The sequence below is a fragment of the Gambusia affinis genome, linkage group LG01 (genome assembly GCF_019740435.1).
Source record: "Gambusia affinis linkage group LG01, SWU_Gaff_1.0, whole genome shotgun sequence".
Lineage (NCBI taxonomy): Eukaryota > Metazoa > Chordata > Actinopteri > Cyprinodontiformes > Poeciliidae > Gambusia > Gambusia affinis.
In genome coordinates, this window is record NC_057868.1 from 36352371 (window position 1) to 36369217 (window position 16847).

Consider the following 16847-nt stretch of genomic DNA (forward strand, 5'->3'; position numbering starts at 1 on the left):
TTTGAAAGTAATTCAGGCGTTTTAAATGGAGGTTGATGATGGAGGTAAATGATTAGGTGAAGCTGAATTGGACTACTACCAACTTAAATCAAGCCCTATCTCAAAAATGCCATACAATGTTTTATGCGAATGCTGTTTTCATTTTTCTATTAGACTGCTGTTTCCCCAGAAACCAATAATAATGTCCAAAGGAAATTGAGGTAAAAAGTTGTGCAGTGACAAATGTTTGTGTTCGAATGGAGCTTGCAAAGCACTTCCAGTCAGTATCTGTCTAAGAGAAAAGTAATACAATGTAAAAATTAAAATAATTGTGTTTTTCTGGTAAAGTATGTTATATTTATCAGGCATTTGAGCAAAGATGCACTGTACAACTTTAATTGTCTTTTGGAAATACGCTGACTACTAATCACTGTTTCCCTAAAAAGGGATCACAGGTTACATGAATTGTCAAACCAACTAAAGCCAATTAAATACATCAAACTTTCTTGAAGGTGAGTGAAACATCCCACCTGGTGAAGCTAATGCATTCATCTCACTTGTAAAATCCTAATTCATTCCCCTTAAAGCTGTATTATTGAAATTCTAATCAGGTACATCTGCTCTGCCATTTAAACTTGAAACAACAGAAGCTGGTTGTATCTTTGTACCAAAAGAAAAAAGAACTTTGTTTTCTTGCCTTTTCTGCACTAAATTTCCTGTGACCACAAAGATATTAGAGCAAAGGGAAATAAGACAGGGAAAAGAAGCCTGAAAGCATAAAATTTATGCTGATGAAGTTGTTTTTGGGCAATGTGGACACACATTGCCCAATGTGGGCAATGTGTGGGCATGGGCAGACTGGACAAAAATAGTAGCATTGCTGAGGATCTTAGAAGGGCTTGGCTGGTCCTGGATCCCTGTGGAGGAAATCCTAATGGGCTCTCAGACACCTACAAGCACGCACAAACAGATGTGAAGAGAAAAGCTAATTAATGAAATGAGAGAAAGACAGGTAAAACTCTTGGATAGATGGAGTTTACTTTTGTCTCCCCTACTGTTCAGAATCAGAATTGGCAGGGCAATGAATAGGGAGATATAGTGAGTCATTGTTATTGCTGTCTTGTTGTGGATTTTGTTATAGCCTGTACAGGGAGAGATGTCAGTTATAAATACAACTTCTAGTGCAGAAGAATAAGAAGTGATATACTTATGATCCCCTAGGATTTGCATGATAACAACCTCTATTGTACAAAAACTGGGCATGTCTGCCAACTCAGTGAGCTGTTTTTGTAGTTATTGTTTTGTAATCCTTCCGAAACCTGAGGAATTTAAAAGAGCAACTATCTTTGTATCTGTTCTTTACAGCAACACAGCAATCTTTGTTCAAAAATGATTTTACATCCATGTGTGCTGCTTTTAAAAAGCATCACTAGAGTTTGATTCATCCACAATTCTTCAGTGTTATTCACTGCATGGCTAAACAGATGCACATTAATTATGTTTTGTGGTAATAGAGTATATTTGAATGCAGTCAGCAAAACTTGTTGTTAATGTCTCTCAGCAATGTCTTCGGGAGAACAGATGTGGAATTTTAAAGCGAGTCCTCAGGCAAGATGTACATTTTTAATATCCTTTTTATGGATAGTGATAGCCTCAGACTCCTACCGGGGACATTCGGTTGTGCTTTGGTTATTTCAATAGTGAATATTTTATGATTGAGAAATTAAACTTTGAATTAATCTGATTTAAATTTTGGAAAAGAAATGAATGATCGAAGGACTTGTTGCTACCACCAGAAAGGGGTTTAATACTGTATGCAGGAATGGATTAAACTTTCTCTTGTTAGCAGGAGAATTGAGCTTATAGCTAAACCCATTAAACCCCCTAAATACAGAACTAGAGGTATTTATACTCCTTGGATTTCTTTACATTTTGTCACATTACAACTACAAATTTATCCCTGAGTTGGAGTAAAATGGTACTCAAGACCAGTTATAAACCAAATTGTCAAAGTCTTGGTCTTGTTTGTGCTGGAGTTGAGAATCCAGCTGCAACGTCCTTCCTCTTTATTGCAGCTTAGTGTCAATCTCCTGGCTGCATACAAATGCAACCAGTAAAGTATTTTTGCTTTTTAAATTTCAAGGTTGCCTTCTGTGTCCCTATACAGTACTGAGCGTGAGAAGATGAGAATAATACAAGTGAGAGAAACAAACAGGACGTTTTTCTGACAACAAAACAAAAACATTTACTGTGTTTAGTCCTGCTGCATGGTGGTGTAGTTGGTTGCACTTTTGTCTGGCAGCCAGAAGGTTTTTGGTTTGGATCCCAACCTGGGGTCTTTCTGTATGGTCTATGCGCGTTTCCTGTCCATGTGTGGGTTTCTCTGGGTACTCTGGCTTTTACACACGCTCCAACAACATAACTGTTAACTGGTCTCACTAAATTGTCCTTAGGTACACCCATAGTCATTTGGCTTGTGTTTCTCTGTGGTGGACTGACAACCTGTCCAGGTTGCTAAGTCAGTTCGTGTTTAACTGGCTAAATATGTTAACAGTGTTCTGGTCTGTTCAACTACTTACCAGTTTGTCAGATTTATTGGACTAATAGCATAAAGTTGAGGGCCTGCTTATATACATAAATGTTGTGGCAGTGCAGTTGATTGAAAAAAATTGGAGCACTGTTATGATAATGATCTACTACATGCAGATTTGTTTGAAACATTTGCAGCAAATGATACAGTATTCTGATTACAACGATGGTCTAAACTCTAAAAAATGCTCTTGAATTTGTTTGCACTTGGATTTGTTTTTGCATCCCTCAAGTCTTGCTTTTGTCTTGGTCTTCTCTTGTTTTTGTCTCGACTCGGTCTTTACTTAGGCAGTCTAAGATGCATGCATAGTTTTCAAAGGCACAAAAAGTCCATAAATGCAAACACTCAAAAATGTCGACATTTAATCCCTGGACAAACAGAATATTTTTGCAACCATTCCTGTACAGCTTTGACAGGATCTGTATGTTAAACAAGCCCATTTTGCTCCTTTTCTGCTAATGATATCAAGTCTTCAGTTCTTCCTTCATAGCTTGTGGCATGACTACATCAGCCTGCAATGCCAGAATTTTCCTATCGACCTCTTCTATCTCGCATTTACAATTCATATCTGGATGAACCGCGGGCATCCGATGTGAAAGGCCACGTCGGATTAAGGTATCTCTGATCGCATGATACCTTATGGACAGGCAGGCAGGCAGATCTAAATCCCCGTCTGGAGCAGAGCAGGTCTCGAGCTGCTGGTAAGCTCTAATCAGTGTCATCCTCTCCCTCACAGCCTTCTTTCTCCCATACCAAAGGGATCAACCCTGATGGCATGTACTGGTGGAAATAATTGCTTTGTACTCCACCTATCTTTTTCCTCCATTTGTCTCTCACTTGAAAGTGACCAAATGAAATTAGGTGACATGTGAGAGCCCAAGCTCTCTCAGTCTCAGTCAAGGGCCCCGCAATTTTTGCCTTCAGATTTAGAAGCAAATATCAGATTGGCTGTCATCCAAAAATATTTTGTTGATAAGTTTTCCTCCCTCAGCCATGTACAGCTGGTAGCTAAGTGTAAGTCATTTGTTTTGATATGAATGCAAAGCAGACAGTAGCAGATGCTGCCTGCTGATGGAGTATGCCACTCTGTCTCTGCTTCACAGGGATTCCAAAGCCCAAAATCATGTTTCATTTCAGGAAACATGCTCCTCACTACTGCAAACAGCAACAATGAGCTGAGGTGGAACAGTAATCCAACTCATCATACACAGTAGTCTGGATTTCCCTCTGCTGCTGTGGATACTACAAATAAAGTGATTTTCTGACACTTGTGAGAGAGAAAATGTGTTTTTTGTCGCAACAGTATATGTTCACTTCTACATAACCATGAAGAATAAGGATATCCAAGGTCCCTCATTAATATGCAAAACAATGCATCATATTTTTCAGTGTGTCTCATTTTCAATTGCAAACAAGCAAGTGGTGGAAAAATATGCAGGTGATTACTGCATTAAAAAATTTTGTTCTGCTTAATAGTGACTTTGATTTGGTCCGAGGGCCCCGGAGATGAGCGTGGATGAGGAATGATTGAGATGCTTGAAGGAGCTTGTCCCCTGCTGCCTGCTCCACTAAGCAGGCCTACTTCATAATAATAAGAGGTCATCCCTGGCGGAGAGTGGAAATGTCTCTAATTAAAACCAAAATGCTTTATCAAGAGCCAAGACAGAATAAGCAGCCCGAATAAAATAAATAGCTGGCAATTTCCTGAGATTCAAATTCTGATAGCCATCATATTAAAAACTGTCCACTGTCTAATGGAAGTGCTTTGCATCGTCAGACGACTTTTTGCTCATTTTCTCTCTTCATGCTGTGTGTGCACAACAGCAGTCATGTGCATCCATGTGGAAGGTGGGGAAATAATTTTGAACACGTCAACATTTTCCGCCTTAAATTTCTGCCACCACTGACATGAAATTTACAAGACGTATCAATTTTCTCTCTCTAAAACCAAGTGAATCGGTGTATCAGATAACTGCTTTGCTGAGTAATCCACCCTCGAGATTCATTTCTAAATTGGTAAGAAGAATGTTCCAACACTATATTGCTTAAAACAGCCCTGCACTGTGATGTTCTCAGCTCCAAACTTGACTATTGGTAAGTTATTGGGGGGTAATTTGCAGTGCTACTCCTTCAGGTTCAGGCCATTGCAGTTCAGAATACTTACGGTAACTGTTGTGTGCATCTACTAAATTTAGGCTTTTCCAAAGCTCTCTGTGAGCAGCTTTGGACTCTTAAACAACTTATTTATTCGAACTCCTGTCAGAAATCTTGTGAGGAACAACTTGTTGTGGTCCGTTTATGATGAAATTATTTTCTTTCATATTCTGGGTAATTGTATCCACTGGAGTATTGAGAAATCTTGAAATGCTTCTGTAACAAATGAGAAGCATTTCTCATTGGTTAAGGTTGGAAAGGTCTTAAGAAATCGCCTTGCTCTAACTTATTATACGTCCAGTGAAATATCTTCTAAACAAATAACATTTTTTCATCCATCGATTAATATTAACCCAGCAGACAACAATTTTGCATAGACATTGGGCAATACTGCTTTTTAAATACTAACAGATTTCAGCTATTTTCTTTGTGTGTTTCAAAACACAATGTTTTTGATTTCTTTTTATGTGTAGATTGTGTTGCTACTGACATATGGTGTGAATTTTGTGTCAAATGGCAACTAGAAATGTATCTACTGAAAAAAATCTGTGTTCAATATTTTCCTTCATACGCAGTCTACACACATACATGAGACAAAAGAACCGCAAAACAAAACTGGAGGTATGCCTACTTTGTAAGACATTCAAAGTTTTGCTCACCTCGCTTTTATGCACAGTGTAAATTACTTAGTATAGCCTGAAAGCACTTACTTTTTTATTCCATAACATCATTACTCATCTCATTTGACAACTCAATGGCACTGATGTGTTGAAAGATAGACCATCTGTACTTTTTCTTTTTTCTCACTTTCTCACTCTCTCTCTGCTGCTATTTTTAAAGAGCCATACTGACGGCATTTGTTCAAGTCCGATGTGTGAGATTACAGCACGAGCCTGCAGCTAATGGAAAGCCTCCAAGCAAGGACAAAATAAAAATAATAAAAACCATTTTCAGACAAAGCTTTTCTCTGCAAACACATCACAGGATCACCTAATTACCAAAATCTCCTTTGATTGTATCTCTGTAGAAATTAATTGCTGTTTTAATTTTGTTTGCCCACAGACAAACTTGACAAAATCTCATGAAAAGACATTTGGCCCACACAATGGGCATATTTTTAGCTTGAACCAGAAAGCAAAATAACTGACTTTTTAGTATAGAGTACACTTCCAGAACCCACAGGAAGCCAACATTTGTTGACTGAAATAAGTGTAGAAAATGCCAATATCAAAGTTAATATCCATTTTACTGCCCCTTCTTTTCCCTTGTGAAGTATGTCTCCTTGCTGTAGAAGCAAACTGGTCCATCATCACCATATGGTCCTGAGGCTCCATCAGTGGGCCATTACTGATGCAATCGGCCACCTGTATGAATGTGGTTTCTGTCAGACAAAGTTTGGGCATTTGTTGATTGCATTGCAGTCTTCCTTATAGAGCCTCATGAGAATGTATCTGGTAGCCGCTAACAGGTGGATGGTGGGAGGGAAACAGCAGGGGTGGACTTGCATAATGGGCCCAGTTCAAATGACACAAGTCTGTGACCTAAACCATTCATGCATGCTAGAATTAGTCATTTGTACTGTAAAATACAATGTAATGTAAAAATAATGTAATGTAAAATACTGTAACAACATTAAAACTGAATGTTTTTGAATTACCGGTTAAAAAAATAAAACAAGAGAAAAACTGTGTAGGGAGGTCAGAGTTCAGCACATTCAGAATACAACTGAATGTGCTGAACTTATTCCTGGTTGACGCTCGTTATGTTGTGACAGTAATCTCCTATATTTTTAGAAATATTGAACATTTTAAATATCGGTCAGGTTTCATCCCAAGATATTAGGTGTCCACTAGAAGGCTGAAGATGAAGAGGGATTTTATTATTTAGGACCACAGTGAGTCCAAACATACATCTAAGTAAAAAGAAATTGTTTACTGAAGAAAATTTAAGGTTCCTTTGTGTTTTGTTTCTCAATAAGGTGTGAAACAAAAACAAAAAATATCTCTGGAAAAATGTCAAGAGAGCTCTGGACAAGAGATTCCCTGACAATCTGATAGATCTTGAACATAAAAAAGGTAGAGTGGAAAAATATTGCATAATTATGAGCTTGGATGATAACAAATTCAAACTAAAGAAATCTGAATGTTGAAACTGAACTAAAAAGAGGCTCAATAAAGTATTAGTTTGAGGATGTCTGAACACAGGCAACCAGGTTGTTGCAAATGGTTTACATTTGTTTTCTTTCAAACAGATTTGTTTTTGACAATAACTGCTGCCTTGAGGATGTCTGAACACAGGCAACCAGGTTGTTGCAAATGGTTTACATTTGTTTTCTTTCAAACAGATTTGTTTTGGGGAACATAGGCACTGCTGCCTTGTTAACGCCTCAATATTTTGTTAAAGCAAATCAATTATTTTTTCCCCACAAGCAATTTTAACATTTTATTTATTTGAGGAATTGTTGCGCATCTTTACCAGACGTTTCAATAAATGTGGCCAGTTTTGTATTCCAGTAAATATTTTTCATTAGACTGAAAAACTAATTAGCTTATTTCTTGCAATAAACAATTGAATAAAACATTAATGATTAAGAAAAGTAATTGCTTATTGGGAATATTATAATTGACATTTACCTCTGGAAAGCAACTCATTGGCATTATGGCTCTCAGGTTTTGTTTATCATCTAATTATTCCCTGGTATTTGTTTTGATCTCCACTCCGGCTGATTCCTTTCACGTACCTGAGACAAGAGGGATCCGTGGTTCAGTGGAGTGGACGGCTTCCCACTTTCCCTTCCTCATACATTCCAATAGAAAAGAAAGAATTAAAGGCATCAGTTGGAGCCCTCTTTGAAACCCTGCAACAAGGTATAAAATCATAGCGTATGAGACCCTTTGATCAGCAAAACAGTCAAGCAACAACTCTGCAGTTGGTCATCTCTTCCCATAAGCATTCAGTATTTGATCCCTAGCAATGTGCACACATTTATCCACCTGATCACCGTTTCATATATTCACTGAAGTAATCTTCCAGGAATTAAGCTGTCTGCATGTTAACCATCTCTAGCCTCATCAGACTACACTCCCAGTATTAATTGTTTCACACATACAGATGCCCAAATAGTCAACTGTGAAAAGCAGATCCATTATATTATAATTGCAGTTCATTATTGTGTGTATTAAATTATCTGCATTCCTTATGTCCCAGTTATTTTTCAACAGTGGCTTTAATAAATAAAAATCTGAAAAGTGTGGTTTGCATCTTTTTCAAGCTTACTTTGATAATCTTAAATGAAACATGGTGCAACTAATTGCCCTAAGGATGCAACTAAAGCGTAAACAGGGTCCAAACATGTGTCATTTTATCTCAATATAAACAACAGCTCTTCTGTGGTACCAAAATGTACCACGCTGCAGTTTAAATACACTGGAAGCAGGACTAAACCCACTGTATTACCCACTTGAAACGACGACATGGAATAACCATGAAGACGCCTATCAGAGGCAGATTCACGCCGTTCTTCGTCCTTCAGCTCCGAGCATGGTGAGGCTAGCATTTCATCGTTTTCAGCGGACAATTGGCTATTGACTCCACTTGTGCAAAAGCCAAAACAGATGCTATAGACCTCTTGCATATTAATGTTTACGTCCAGAAATTTTGCGCATGCGCAGAACGCTTGATGTAAACGACGTTCTGCCATTCATAACCGTACTGCCGCTGTAGATCCATTCCCTTAACAAAATGAAACCTGGCAATGCGCCACAGCAAAAGGGGAAATAACGCAGAAAAACCGTTGAAGAATTATTCTAAACTAGTCCTATTTGTTTTTTCTCACTCTCTGTTGGCTATCTTACGTAGACTCGTTGCCATAGCAACTGACAACAGGATTCATCACCAAAACCACTCAAATATTTCCCACACAAAGATTACATGACATAATTTTTGTAAAGAACCCTTATGTAAAAAAGCAATTCAGTACTAAATTATTTATATTTGAATTGTTTCATTCAGTTTTATTAATGAATAAATATTTACTCAAACAATACATTTTTCAGCTAAGTTAATTTAAATCGAGATACATCGTGATGTGGACAGAACTCTGATCTAACTGAATCTGTCTCATCACTAACTGAAATTAGTGATTCGCAATCTTATGTATCGGATTGCAGCATGTGAATCCAGATGTTTATTGTATTGGGTAGAAATCAGAGATTCTCATCCCAACTGTAGTTGCAACAGTAATTGTGGAGAAAAGTTATTCTACACATCATGACCTCAGGGGAGGTTGAATACATAAATATGCCGTACTTTTTAGATAGCAAAAATTTTTGAAAAGTATACATCTTTTCTCTTCCGTTTCATGTTGTACTGATCAATCCAATACAACTGTAATAAAGCACATTGAGATTTGATGTAATGTCACAAAATTTGACCAAGATTAGGGCAAGTCACTGTTAACCTCACTCGGGTTTCATTCGCTGTGGACAAGCATCCCTGAGTTATGATCGCACCAATAAGAAACTGTAGGTTCTTTGCATTGGCCTTAGGTGTTTATAGGAATACAACCTCAAAGCTAACTATGACACACAGGGGACCTAGGCAGAAATATCCCTGCTAAACTGTCTCCCACAACTTTAAAACCTGATATAAATTATATGATCAGGCTAATTCAGCATATTTTTTTAAATTTCAGTCTGAGCAACATTCTCCTCACTATTTTGTTTTACAGTCTCTGCCACCAAAACCAGACTCATTCTGTCGATATGTGTCTGAAAGTGAAGCATAATGGCTTGAGTTGTTCTTTAGGTAATAACTAAACTTCTTGCAGAATAAGTTAATCTATCATGTTTTTCTGCCCAAAAAGGGCCAAACCTCTTCCAGACTGTTCTGTAGCAACCTGTTCTTTCAATATGAATTGAGTTATATTCCAATCAAACAAATCATGGCTTGTTCCGAACAGGGTCGTGAGTAATGGATTGAAAAAGTCTGTATTTGATTATCCCTGCTGCCCAGGGTTGACTGAGATCCATTTGAAAGGCATTGCGGCAGAATTCCAATATGGACGCCCTCCAGCTATTGACCCTCTCTTTAAGTGGGTGCTGTGCTTTTAGTGTACTTATGCTGGTTGTTCCACATCTTCTTCCTCCTGGCAGTTTTGCAATACTTTTGATGGCAGACACTGGCTCCCTTTTCCCTACTCTGCATTATTGATGCATCAGAGAAAGTGGATAGCCTACATTTTGCAATAACCCTCCAAAAAAGAGCAAAGATGCACACGGTCGGCGTTTTGTTTTGATGTGCTAGTAACTATGTCAAAGTTGATATCTTTGGGAGATAAAAAACTTCATACAACTGGAAAATATTGAAAATGTGTCTATATTTAAAGTTGCTGTATTCTGCAAAAAGAATGGCTAATTCTTTAACTTTTCCACATCTTGCCACATGAGATTCAAAAACTTGCTTTTCAGTGACTTTCTGTATTAGATCAACAAAAAGCAGCAAACAAATTTAAGAATAAAGGAAAATGCTACATAATTTTTAAAGTTCCAAGAAACAAAACTGCATTCAACCCTCTTCATGCAAAATGCTGTGCAGCAGAAAGGTATCACTGTACACCATGCAGAACATGTTCACTATAAAACTTGTTAGTAGGGGCATCATGTTGTGGGAAAGTGTTGCTTCAGCAAAGACAGAAACTGAGAAAAGAGATGAGTGGAAATGGGTGAAGCTAAATACAGGGCAAGCCTGGAGGAAGATCTGTAAAAGGGTGGAAAAAATTTGAGACCTGGACAGAGGTTTATCAACAGGACGGTGACTCAAAATATACAACCAGAGCCATATAATGGCCTATTTGGAGTCCAGACTGGAATTAAATAGATGAGAATGTGTGGTGAAAAAATGTTTGTTTAACATCCAATCTGACTGAGCTTCAGCTGTCTGTCTTGCAAAGATTAGTGTCTAGATGTTGAATTATGTTTGTTGCTAAATCATATGCAATCCTATTGAAATACATTTAACTTTGTGCTTTAGGAATGAAAAAGTGGCACCGTTTAACAGGCTAATTCACACTTTTTCAAGACTTGCTGTCCAAGTACCACTGTTGTTTTAGTTTAGAAATTTATAGAATCCTAAAACAACACCTTGATTTAACATACTACAGACGTGCTGAAATGCAGCTTGTAAATTTGTTTGCAAATTTTTTTTCCTCGGGTAAAAAGAAAATTATATATATATATATATATATATATATATATATATATATATATATCTTCCATGTCGTAAAGGTCCTCCTCTCTAATGCCACAGTCCATTTGATAAGTTTGAAGGGATAGGATTTAGAAACTCTTTGTTTTTTCGCTGTGTTACCTGAAAACCAGCTCGTTTCAGCATAAATTTGCGGACACAGATGATTCAGGTCCAAAAGAGAAAAGAAACAAGAAAACAAAACTGGACATGAGCAATGTACGTGTGGAGAGAGACACACGGGGATAAAGAGAGTAAGGGAGAGAGAGAGATTCAAATTTTGACCTATAGATGGCAGTGTTCTAATACAAAGTAGAAGAAGAGAACCTGTCACTGACTGGGGACTTTGTGCTGTGAAGACAAAGTCAACTGATGGGTAAGACGTGTTCATTTTTTAACGTGAAGCAACTACTGTAGAACTGTTTCCATGTTATATCGCTTTGGTCGGGTAAAAGAAAAATCAAGAATAAAAATGTAAAAAGTGTCAGTTGGAGAGTTGCTGTAGCTGCAATCTAAACGTTACAACACTGAACTCAGTCCGAATGTATTTTTATATCTGTTAGACAATAAGGGAAAACTTTGGAAAAAATGTTTCACATCTTATCAAACTAAATCTTAACTAGTGAATCTAATAATATATATTTATCTGTGTTTAGTAAAGCTTTTATTTCAAGGAGATAAATTTGATTTATTTCTTGCATATGCAAAGTTTCCAAATTATCTACAAAATGTGTAATTCTGGGCGGAAACAGTTAACGCCGTAATAAGCTGGAGTGTGAGTGGGCTGGGTTTAGGCGCGCTCTGTGCCAATGGCAGCACACACGCACGCCGCCACGCAGCTACAACACACCGCTGTACTCTGATGGAGCCGCCAGTCTGTGTGTGTGAGTCCGGCAGAGCCTTGTGAGGAAGCCACGCTGCGGGTCTGCACCGACGCTAACACATTTCTTCTTCTACCGGCGGGTGATGGCGAGCCTGGCTGCGGCTTGGAGGCTCGCACCGTAGAGCCGCACCGGAGGAAGGTTGACTGCGGAACCCGAAGGAATGCACCGCTGGCGCACTGACACGGTCCGCTGAAGTTAACGTTACAGGAGGTCAGTTCAGATGCTGACGCCCGGGCTCTGCTGTGAAGTTTACGCGCTGCATTCGCAATCAGCTGCTACGTCCGAGGTGTCCACTTTGAATGAATGACGCCACCGCTTAACAGGTCCTTCCTGCAGAGAGGCTACCCTGCATTAAAGGGACTGAAACAACTAACACTGCATTTATGATTTCCCTTACAACCTTGTACTGAGCGCATTTGGAATCGTTTTTTCCCCCTTCTTTCCGTGGATGTGAGTGGAGCGCATCAACAACTGCCTGTCTTGAAGGAACCAGGAGATCCAGTTTAAAAATGAAGAGGTGAGTGATCACTTCAGTTGTTTCGGATAAATCTGCCTTTAGGGGAATTTTTATTTGCTGGAATCTCATACTGAGTGCCACAAAACAGCCCCTCTCGACACTGCAGGAGAGCTCATTTCCGACACTGCATAGAGACAACCGGGAAGAGACATTTATCATCTCTGGCTGCAGGCTTTGATAAGGTGGCAGCCTGTTTTACATTGTGTCGGTGCCACAGCTCACACTCTTGACGCCCAAACAAACGTTTATCACACATAGTATTATTATGAATCACACCTTTAGAGCAGAGCAGTAACCTGCAGATTCGCCACATGGACCAGAGTCTTTGCATCTTTGCCTTGCTGTCTTTTATGTTCTATGTTTAAAAAAATAGCTTTGCATCTTCATTCATAACAGTTAACACAGTTTTAGTACACAAATGTAAACACTCATATTTTTTTCCCTAAAATTATTACATGTATGACACAAATTCCATTTCAATTGAATTTTAACTCAAACACCTGATTATACTTGATGAGAAACAGATTGTGTCATCACCTGAACCCAGCAGCAGTGTGAAAAACCGGTGGAGAGCGTGCCAAGATACATGAAAACTGGGATTGGAAATCTTAATTTCTTTCCAACTTTTTTTACTGAGATGAGAATTCAGATCTGTAGGATTCTTGGCTCTTAAATTCTTTCGGCATGTGTTGCCCTGATCAGTCTTCAAAGATTTTACTCCCTTTTGCTTACAGTTTTCACAATTCTGCAGTCAAGTGATTCTGACTCATTGACCTTAATCAAGTAAATTAGACTGAAAGTCCATTCAGTTGACGATTTTAACTTGCTCTGTCAGGCTGTTGACTTTGACCTCCTTCCCTGCAACAAGTGAGCCTTGAATCCTGAGACAGAAATAATTTTCTGACTCATAAATATCTTCCTCGGTTTGGCCTCGCTGGATCGCTAATCTAGTTCACATTATCAGACCTCTGTCAGTTGTGTTATTACATTATTGCCCTTTACTGTCATCAGCATTGAGCTCCATGGATGGCTCCAGACCTCATCTGTCCAATTCAGCCGATGCACCTACAAATCTTAATTCTCTGTCAGACTCCCAGTGTCCTGGTGTGTGCCCATGACAGTCACTCCAAAGAAAATAAATGTTGTCTTAAGTAGAAAATTGCCTCGCATTTGCATGAAAATGACTTGCATCTGCCGCGGCTGATGGGTAGCATATTAATCCCTCTGCCCTTGCAATCAAAACCAGTTCCTTCTCGGCAAAATCACATTTTTGGAGCCTCTGAAGCATGACCCCCCGCACACAATTATTTTAATATCCATCTCAAAGGGACACAGCCTTGCGTCTCCCCTCCCCAAAGCAACCGCTAGCTAGGGAGGGGGTGTCATACGGCTCTCTTTAGAAGAACAAACTAGTTCACACAATTGTTTAGATTACAACATGCTGATTATGCTCACCTAATTAACTTCAATCTAATAATGAAAAAGAAGCAGGCTCTATGTATTGTTGCTCTCTCAGACCAGCTGAGCTTTTCCGTAACTCTTATATTATTAAGAAACTATTCTTTGTCTTGCGCTTGGATCATTCAAATTTATCTTGACTTTTAGGCGTTTGTGCTATTGTTGACAGGTTTAATGAACCATAAAGAAGAGCAGAAGGTTTGTTCTCCTTTCTAAATAATTCTCTTTTTTTTAAAACAGTGCCTTTGAAGTCTTTCTATCCGAGATTGCCTTTCGTGAACCTCAACTTCACACGTTGATACGATCAATAAGGTTAACCTTACCGAGCTGGGTAGAAATTACTCAGACTGGGCTTGTTTTCCAAAGTTGCTACAAGAAGCTGTAATATCTTTCGAAGCATTAGTTTATTATGTGTCCAGTAAAGCAATTTGCACAAGTCTATCCAGATTTCCCATTGGAAAATATTCCTTCTTGCTTGCTTAAAATGCAGAGTGATGACTTTATTTGTAGATAGATCAAAGTCTGGGCAGGATGGAGCTGGTCTTCACCCCTAAAATGTCTTTTTAATTACTGTTACTTCATTTAGAAAAGTGACCTTTACTGCTGTAAGAGCAAGTGCTTCCCTAATGTACTGCAGAGTTTCTGAAGACTGTCATAATCGTCAGCTACCACCGCCACTATCAGCATCCATCAGCATCTGCGACAAACACCATTGGCTCAAGAGCGTCCTCTGTTGATGAAGAGCAATGAGTTGTGATCGTTTACATTCTACAGTTGGACTTTGCGTTGAATTGTTACTTATTTTCTGTGTGCTATGTCACAGCATTGTGGTCTGCATTGGCTCGCTCCTCTACGTATTCCCCCCCTTAAGGCAGAGAGGCTTGCCACAGTTCAGCTTGAGAGAATTTGACAAGTTGCTATGCATGCAAGCAGAATCCTTGACCTATTTCTTAATGAGTGAATGCTGCAAATGTGTTCAGCGGTTTTGTATTCTGAACGCAGACCCGATTTCTCCCTAACCCCCCATCATCATTTGCAGCAACCCCCACCATCTCAACTGTCTATTTGCTTCTACATGCATGCAAACATGCACATAATGGAGCTTTTGTGGCTTCAGTGACTCTTTTGCTGATAGATATAGGTCCTTCTTTCCCCTATCTGCTGGAGTGTGCAAATAGCAAAGTGTTTGTTTTAATGCCATTGGCCTCCCGTCTTGGCTCTCTGCAGGCTGTTTATCTGAACCTCTCAACTGTCCAGCTGTCACAACTGAGATCTCAATCTCCTTGACCCACACACGCTCTGCTCATTCAGCCTCGTTATGTACATGTTTGTGTCTGCGATCTGCACTTTGGTGAGTGTAAGCACGTGAGGATCGACATAAACGCAGATCTGGGTCTGTAGGTGACAGTGAACAAATGGAGAGCAGCCAGAGAGGAGGCTTAGTCAGTTCAGTTTTTCGAAAAAAAAAAAGCTGAAGATCACAAATAATTTATTTCCTTATCATAGCTCAATGCTTCTTGTTTATCTGTTCAGTGTGACAATGTCACTAAAATCTCTCCTGTTTTTGGAATCAAGTCTTAATTTGGAGATAGTTCCTGACATAGTTGTTGATTCCAATAAAACATACTCTTGTATTGTTGTGTCATAACAGTCCTATTGACAGACAAAACACTGATAGAGTAACCTACTTGAAACAGGAATCAGTGTGCTAGCTTCAAATATTCATAGCTAAATATGACCTTTTTATATTGAAATCTGTATTCTATTTTCCTTTTTTTTTTTATAGTTGTAGCACATATTGCAAATGATTTTAACTTAAGGGATAAGAATCTTGTCTTCTGCTGCAGGTTGCTGATTTTTAACAAGCTGCATTTACATTAACCATAAAATTACACCATTTTACTTTTCAAAAATGAATTATAAACATGGCAGTTTTGAAATTACTTGTTTATCAATAAAAAGGTTTGGTGTCAGGATGAGGTGGGATTTTTCGGCCGGATGGAAATTAGTTTATTTCACAGAATTGCAATGGAAACTCTTTTTTTTTTTTTTGTATTACATGAGTCACTGGTGAAAACCATGAAGGAGACAACAGGAAGTAGTTGGAGGATCATAGTGTGGTATGTTTTACTGTGAACAAACTTATTTACACGTGATTTTAATTGCGTTCCTTATTTCATAAAAACTACGCAATTGCAAACAGATTTTTTCTACATTAGCGAAGACAGTTCTTAATCATTTCATTTTGATATTTAACAAAATAATGTGATTTGGCATTTACATTATCTAATGCATTTCATTTTAAACAGAAATACAAAAACTATTTTGAATGTAACATTTCTATATGTTACATTCTGAAATTTAGAAACATTTAGAAATGCAGTTAGCAATCTGCTGGTGAATGCATAGAAGGAATTTGCATCTTTACCAGCCTCAATAATCAGAAGTACACAAATTTGATATTAGCAGTAAACTCTCCGCATTTTACCACTGCAAGGTGGTGTTAATGGCACTTTTTGGTGTGAAAGTTTTACCATGGAAAGTTGTCTCAGAGTTAGATTTTTGCAAAAAGTGAATAAAGCTGTTAAAGGAACCAGTGTTTTCTTCAGAGTTCATTCAGACTGCTAAACTGAGAGAAATTGCTTAATTAACATTGTTCAAAATCTTTTAGCGTTTCTATACTTGGAAGAATATTTATCTGGTTTGTTTGCTGCTTTACACAACATAATCTTATCAGCACATACCGACTTTGTGCCAAAGGGTCTCTGATTTGGTTGCTAATTCTCTAGTGAAGATGAACCCTTCATGTTTTCAACATACATATACCATAGATCTGTTCTTCAGCTTTGATAATTTTCATACAATAACAGATGTTGGAAAAGACCACAGGGTCACATTTAATGGTGTTGTCATGCTGCCGAAGCCATTTTCATCATCTTGAGTAGCTGTGTGTGCAGGCTTCACTGACTTATCCAATCGTTGAAACCGTTTTAAATTGATGACTACAGGCCACTACATTGTT

At 38.4% G+C, this 16847-nt stretch overlaps 1 protein-coding gene across 1 annotated transcript in view; it reads left to right on the forward strand.

Moving 5' to 3' along the window:
* Positions 1–11758: 11758 nt before the first annotated feature.
* Positions 11759–16847, forward strand: part of plxna2 (plexin A2) — a 223148-nt gene continuing 218059 nt past the window's right edge. The window contains exon 1 of the mRNA XM_044110575.1: positions 11759–12367. The gene's annotated coding sequence lies outside the window, so the exon portion shown is untranslated. The remainder of the gene's footprint in view (positions 12368–16847) is intronic.